An 8,532-nucleotide genomic window follows, 5' to 3' on the forward strand; every position below is an offset into this window, starting at 1 on the left:
TTTTATATGACAAATACTAAAAAACATTTAACCTCACTAGGGTTTAGCTATAACACCCTACATTAACATCCTAGAATCTTAGACAAGGACTTCATTAAATCCTAAGACTCATGACCATCAATGACTAGGTCAACACACATATCTAGGAATTCATAACCATACATAAGAATATCATATGTTCAATAACATTAATACATCTAACCTAGACCAAGATAGGGATTAAACCAAAAGGACATATCTCTATATGCCTATATTTCATCATCATGAAACATACATTTCATATCATGTGTTAGTCAAACCCAACTTCATGACAATATCAAATAAGAGTTAGACACATAATCATTTTGATTACACTAGGGTTTGATCGGACAACGCACACATACCAAGAAAATAAAGTATAAGACAATATAAGGGTCTTGCTCACACATTCCACCAAACCCTAATGAGATAGGGTTCCAATGTAGAACACACATTCCACCAAACCCCAATGAGCTAGGGTTCCAATGTGGAACACACATTCCACCAAAACCCAATGGGATAGGGTTCCAATGTGGAACAAACATTCCACCAAACCCCAATGAGCTATGTTTCTAATGTGGAAACATAGAAAACCCTATATTACCAAAACTTCAAAGATTCCCGGATTTTAGATCTTATCATTCCCTCCTAACAAGTTAGGATTTCCTGATCATACCAAAAACCCAAACATGAAATCATCAATAAATACTTCAATTAGAATTTCAAAATATCCCTAATTAGTTTAGGCATTCAGACATTCACTACATCATACCCTTTGGTTTGGGTTTTCCAAAACCTGCCTAGGGTTCTACCAAATCAGATAAGAGTGGGGTGGGTAGATTTATCAAAAGATGAATCACCCAAACAAGAATCACTAGGATTCAATACTGCTAGTCATAACAAGTTTAGTAATATATCATTAAATGAATATTCAATCAATGAATTCAAAGCATACCTTTGTTTCTTGACTAACCTTGTCTTGATAGATCCTCTGCCTTGGGAATGTTTTCCCTAATCAATACAATAAAGGGAGAATGGTGATTAGTATTTAACATAATCAAAAATAAATTAATGCATGAACCCAAAACCGAAAATGCATGAGATAGTTATCTTTTTTCTGGAACAATCTCATTAATGGCCAAGAAATCATCCTTGAGTCTAACTATCTTCACAAATAAGGTTTCCACGATATCTTCTATAGTCATCTTCATAGTCCTCAACTCATTTTCAAACTTGCTACTTGACCAATGTTCTTAATAGTGAACAGCTTCAACAAGGCTTCATACATCTCCTTAGCATGATCAATGTTAGCTATGAATGGGACAATATTGTCTTTTATCCCTTCTACCATCAAAGTCATATCCACCAATTCTAGATCCATGAATTTCACTTTGTCAACATCATTGGCTTCTTCTGTAGGCTTTTTTTACATTTTCTTTTACCAAATCCAATACCTTCTTCTTCTCGAGCATTAGGTCAATCCTCTTCTTCTAGGATCTGAAGTTAGATGCTCCTTCAAGTTTTTTCTCACCCTTGATTGAGTTAGACATTCTCCTTGAATATAATAGACTCCTTCCCTGAGATAGTTCCTATGAATGGATCTACCTTTTTCTTCTTTCTTCACCAAATCTCTGATACCATGTTGGAAAATCAGAAAGGCAGTAAATATTTTTGTGATCTTGATAATTACTTGCGATGTTACTTGTTATTATGATTCTTTATATCTTCTTTCTTTAGTTCATCAAGAAATTACACAAAGCAGCAGCACATAAAACAAAGAACACAAGATGTAGGTACATGTCAGGGAAAAACCCCCTCAAGGGGAAAACCCAGTCAAATTAATTCTTCCTTTCAATATTATTCCTTGAGACTCTTCACCTAGACCTTGACCAGACCTTCCCTCCTGTTAAGATGGGGTCCCTGGGCTTAAATTTTGTAATTCCTTTTTGTAAAAATGTAAAGTCTCTGTGATTTGTGGAAGCAGAGCGTGAATATAGTAAGAGTCAAAGGGGTTGTAGTCCCTTAGGTTGTTAGGTGTTAAGAAGGTTTTGAGACCTACCCATGGTCTGTAGACCATGGTATTGTAAATGGAAAGGCTATAAATAGAAGAGTCATAGCGAGTCTATAGAAGCATCATAAGATAAAAGATCATGTTGGGGCAAGTAAGCTAAGGTAGGAAATATGTTTCTTGTACTTAGGAAAAGGGGAAGGCTCTTGTAGCTGAATGCGTGGAGACCTTGGAAAGTCCACATGCTGAGTGTGTGGGCCCTTTCAACTAAGTACGCAAGGAAGGAGAGTTTGTACTTTAAAGATCACATCTAATAAAGACAATTTTAATCCATACTTTTCATATCTGTTCAACTGTATTTACTTCTGACATTTATATGGTTTCGCTCTGCATCTGAAAATATATGAATTAATGCTTATATAATGTGCAAAAGAGGTAGATCAATATAATTTATGCATGTTATGACTAGCTAATAACCTTCGCGAAAATATAATTGATGTGTATAATATTTATTGTTATTAACTATTTCGGAAGGGTTAGAGTTCGTGAAGAAAGAAATAAGCCCTAGAAGTTGCAGGAACCCATCACAGAGACCTCTGGATGCAGAAAGCTAATTTTTCCATCCCCTAATGCTACTTCGGGTGAGACTGTAGCCTGCGCTACGCGGGTTGTTGCCAAAAATGCCAGCAGTTTAGGGTTTTGTTGGTTGGCGCAACTAACATTGAACCTGGGTTAGGCCCCATCATGCCAACAAATGGTTCCATTACCGGGACCAGGATCTTTCTGAGGAATATGTGATAAGTGGTTCCCCACTAAGAAAGAAATTGAAAAGTGGATCGATCGAAAGCTACACACATTTGCATCTGATGAGAATAAAAATCCGCGCTTGTCAAAGGACGAGTGGCTAAATAGATACCTATTCACAGACAAACACGAAATATTCTTCTACTCTTTCCCCTATGAATTCCATGAGTGGTCGCCCAAATTGGTAGATAGCCAGGGTACATGGAAGATTGACGACCCTATTGTGTGGAACACAGAACTGGTGAAGCACTTGGAGGCTTCAAACAATAACATCATGCGGGTCGTTGACCAATGGGTCGATCATATTCTGGGAGGATTCATCACCAAGTTCATGATCGATACATCCACCAGCTACAGTGAAGCAGAGCGCGGGTTCTTCAAAGGACTAAGAGGTAAGTACCTAAAATCTTTGAAGACCTAGATTAAGATGATATTATGCAAAAATTAGGTCATGCCTTTAAATTGATGTTTGGGACTATGCAAAGTGGGAGAACATTCAGAAGGAACGAAGAAGCAGGCTCTGAATATAGTCCACTGTTAGGATCATCTGATAGTGATGACGAAGGTAATATTCTGACAATACCATGAAGTGCACTATAGATGATAAGTCAGGGTATCTTAGGGATACCTCATCCTTCCACTCCACTTCCACCTCCACCTCACGCACCTACACCTCCGCCTTCACCTCCACCTCACGCACCTACACCTCCGCCTCCACCTCCACCTCCACCTCCATCATTTAACATGGTGAATGAAGATGCATGTGTTTAAGGGTGTGGGAACGAAAGACCCTAAACAATTTTGGTTCATCGCATATGTTGTATGGACGACACATCAAATCACTGATGATAATATGAAGAAAGAGCAGCTAGTCACAACATTGTAGGACAAAGCATTGAGTTGGTACATCAAATTTTGCATAGATAAACCCAACGCGACTATGCTAGAAACCCAGCAAGCATTGAACAATGAGTTCAAGAAGCCCAAATCTTAGGCCCAGTTTGTTACAGAGCTCAAGGAGATTCAACAGAGGGTAAACGAGTCCGCGTGGGACTTTTATCAAAGATTAAAATGTCTGATTCAATAGGATAATATGACCATTACAGATACTCAGCATAAATACTGGTACATTTCTTCGCTCCTACCTCATCTGGGATTACCATTTTCATAGCCGAAAATAGGAATGGAAACAGAAGTAGTGGAGATCACCACGAGATTAGAAGCTTCACCCATGCAGGATATAAATATAGGGGTACAGGAGATTCAATTGCAGCTAGCAAGCTTGCACATGGAATTACAGAGCTTGAAGAACGGTAAGGAAGTCTAGCCCGAGGTGCGCGTAGAAGTTTGGTGCCTGAAGTGTAAAGGATAAGGTCATGCCAAGGACCACTGTCATGTTTATCAAAGTTACCTTATTGGGGGAGGTCATGTTCCTCTAAAGCCATAAAATATCATTGGACCAAGCGCAAGGGTAGCCTTGTGGTGCACTATCTGTCAGATAGATGGGAAGCATGCATCTGACAACTGTCATCTTCTACAGAAGTTTGCACAAACTCCACAACATTTTTTTTGTACTTTTTGTAAATCAGTAGAGCATGACGGTGCAACTTTCAAAGCTACAAACTGATGATGGAGCGGACCCCTACATATAAAATGCAGATGGAAAATTAGCCTCAGGATCAGGGTGTGGATGTAGCATGCAGAGGATTCCAGGTCTAAGGAAGAGGACGAGGATGAGGGGATAGAAGGGGTCGTAGAAAAGTCATTTTTTATAATTATGGAGAAGAAGGTCATTTTGCACGCGACTATCAGAACCCAACACATCCCTCCTGTTAGTATTTCCAACAACTTGATCATGTTATAAAATATTTCTCGGTACTAATTGCGAAGATGCAAGAGAAAAAGGCTCAAACACCTACACAGAACATTCAGATGATGAGGACAGAGCCTCATGAAGAAGATCCTAGCATTAATATAGTGACGCAAAGTGGTATTGCCACTAGAGAAGATAAAGGAAAGTAACTGGAAACTGAAGGTTGGGTACACAAGGCTGCTGAGAAGGAAGTGGGATTCAATCTAAGTTGGGCTAAGGAAACCTTTATGGAAGCCACAAAGAGCTTCGCTGAGGCCTCTACCTCAGGAAGTCAGGAGAAGTTTGGCGGAAACAATGAAGCGCAGGATGTAGATCCTTTGTTATTAGCCACCTTTCTGAAGACTTGTATGAAGTTGTTACGGGATAGAAAGGTAGTAGAAGGGCTCCAAGAGCTAATTGATAACTATACAGGTAAGGTTAAGATTCCTCCAGAACAACACATTGTACAAAAAGTGGGAAAAAGTAGGAAACGAAAAGGTCACAAAATGAGGTTAACTGCACAGATTGGAGAGTACGAAATGGATCAGGTAATTCTCAATCTAGGATCTGATGCAAATGTGCTACCAAAACAAACTTGGGAAATAATGGGAATACCTGTGCTACAGTGGTCTCCTATCTAGCTATGCATGGAAAATCAACAGAAGATCATTCCGATGGGGTGCCTGTATGGGGTTACGGTGGATATTGAAGGAGCAAGTGCTCTGGCTGATTTTGAAGTGATCAAGATAGTGGACGATAGTAATCCTTACCCTATGCTATTAGGCATTAATTGGGCCTTTGACATGGATGTGGTCATTAATATTAAGAAGCGCAAGATGACCTTTGAGAGGAAGGCACTTTGAGTTATTGTTCCATTGGATCCAAATGAAGGTGCGTGATACACAGAACCAGTCCGCGATTATGAAGAAGAGGACGATCTGGACTAGATATATAAGATCACTGTGCGTGATGAGGACTGGATCAATCCTATAGTAGATGGATGAATTACATGGGATAGAGATAGCTCATGCATCTCACATTCTGACAAAGAGATTGAGCATTGGTAGAACAGATTACACGAAGTCTCCTCGTTGTGCTGCAACATGTTGACAAAATTGCTTCGCTGCATATCCATGGAGGTACGAAATCTACCTCATTATGATGTTTTAGATGATGTTAATTTGTTTTTGGATAAGTTCAAAAGTGAGGTTCTAGAAGAACATCGGTTCCAGGCACTCGATCTAGTGCTGCATGCTACGCTTGCCCGATGGTGCGGTACGCATAAAGACAACTTCACCGACTGGAAGGAATACCGGTGAATGATGAAACTGAGGTTCAGATATGCCAATACTCATATAACAGAGAAGTACATTGGAAAAGACGATTCGCGTGAGCATCTGGAGCGGTGGACTAAAGCATGGGGAGAGAAAACTCAACCTGAATGGGTGCACATCTTTTGTCACACTTTGGATACCATTCCGATGAATTGGTACCTAGAAATTGAGCTACGCCATGGAATGATCGAGTGGGATATCCTTTAGGAAATTTTCCTGTTGACCTTCAAATTTGAGGATGGCTTTGAATGCATTGATGATGCGCTTCAAGAAATTAAGGTTGCAATCTTTATAATGCTTGAGGAACTGGTAGAATGGGTTCAACCAGACTGGAATATATAGTTGTGCCATGTGCTTGAATGTTATAACATGACCGCAGAAGAAGAAGAATATGACCCTAGAGATATCAACATTCTGGATTCTAAGGGACAACACACAGTTGAAGGACCCAAAATAGCAATCCTTGACATTATAAAGCCTTTGAAGACTAGATAGGTAAACATTGGATTGGACGTGAAGTAAAAGTTTGTGAAGATATGTGATGATTGGGATGAGGATACAGTTGATAAAGTTGTGGAACTGCTATGCAAATACCAAGATAATTTTCCCACCAAGTTCTTGGATATGAAGGGGATAGTAGGGGACCTGGGCATGATGAAAATTACTTTGAAGCCAAACACGAAGCCCATAAAACAAAGACCCTACCATTTGAATCCAAAGTACAAGGAAAAGGTGCGCAAAGAGTTGGAAAAATTTCTAGAAGCTAGGATCATTGAGTCGGTGGAGGTGTCAGACTCAGTAAGTCCTATGGTAGTCCAGGAAAAGAAGCAACAAGATGATATCTGGATATGCATCGATCTGAGGAAGTTAAATGATGCGAGTGTCCACAACCCATTTCCAACGGTTTTTACATATGAAGTCCTGGAGAATGTTGGAGGGCAGGAATCTTACTCGTTCACCGATGGGTTCTCGAGGTACCATCAGATCAAGATTTCATTGGAGGATCATAGCAAGACCACCTTCGCTATGGAATGGGGGTGTTTTCAATACACGGTAATGCAATTTGGACTGAATAATGCTCCTGCAATCTTCTCAAGGGTAGTAATTTCCGCTTTTATGGAATTTATCCATAAGTTCTTAGAAGTCTACTTTGATGATTGGACTATATTTGGTTTGGTAAAGTGCCACATTGCTAGTCTGTGTGTTATGTTGGATACCTATCACAGACATCAGATCACCCTAAATTTGAAAAAATGCATCGTCTATGTTCCCTATGGAATATTGTTGGGTCATGTGGTTTGAAAGCAGGGTTTGATGGTAGACCCCAGAAAGATAGTTGTTATTGTCAATTTGGAGGCCCCGAAGAATGTAAAATAGTTGCATGAGACACTAGGCCAAACGGGGTATTACAAAAAGTTTATCAAGGCATATGCGTAAGTCACAATGCCAATGGAGAAACTGTTGAAAACGATGCGACATTATGTTAGGATGAAGAGTGTCATAACAGTTTAGACATTCTGAAGGAGAAAATGGTCACTGTCCCCATTCTAGTGTTCTTGGATTGGAAAAAGGAGTTCCATGTTCATGTGGATGTTTTTTTCATTACACTGGGAGAAATGCTGACCCAACCAAGTGAAGGTGATATTAATCATCTTATAGAACTTGTGAGTATGAAGTTGTCTAAGGCAGATAAGAACTGCTTGACTACAGAGCACGAAGGATTGACTATGTTATGTGCGCTATAGAAATTCTGGCACTATCTGTTAGGCACACACTTCAAAATGTATACAGACCATTATGCTCTAAAATACCTGGTCAATAAGCCTGTGTTGGGGGGGAAGATTTGCAAATGGTTGTTTCTCTTTTAGGAGTATGATTTTGAGGTGATTGTGAAGCCCAGATAATTGAATGTTGGTCCTGATCATCTATCCTAGATTGATACTGGTGATGAGCCTACTAGTTTGGAAGAAGGGTTTCCTAATGGAAAGCTCTTTACTGTTCGTGTCGTAGATGATCACTTTTCTGATATAATCTAGTTTTTAACAATTGGCATAGCCCTAGAGGGATATTCTACACAACAGAAGAAGGAGTTGGTAGTTCACGCAGCTGATTTTTGTTGGGTTGTGTTATATTCTTTCCACAACTAGCCCGCATAGTTAACCAGGGTGTTAGAAGGGGGGTGGAGCCCCCCCTTCGTTGTGCTGATTGCGTAGTGGGGGGAGTCACAGGGGGTTTGAAGGGTGTAGATTACCCTATATTATGTTGGGCAGCCCTACCTATGGTTTTGTGCATGCTTTTCGCACATGGTTTTGGTTGCGATGGTTTTCGGTCCATGGTTTCGGATGCATTAGTTTTCAGTCCATGGTATTGGATGCTTCGGCATGTATGAAAGGAACATAATGAAAAATCAAGATGGTAGTCCCAGTTTTGGGGTCCAGGGGAAAATCTCTATGTATATGTGTTTTATGCGTTATGCTCTCTCATTGTTTATTTTTTGTGTTTTAGAATTCATATGC

This window comes from Pinus tabuliformis, chromosome J (assembly GCF_031772625.1).
Source record: "Pinus tabuliformis cultivar Carrire ecotype Pingquan chromosome J, CPIR1, whole genome shotgun sequence".
Lineage (NCBI taxonomy): Eukaryota > Viridiplantae > Streptophyta > Pinopsida > Pinales > Pinaceae > Pinus > Pinus tabuliformis.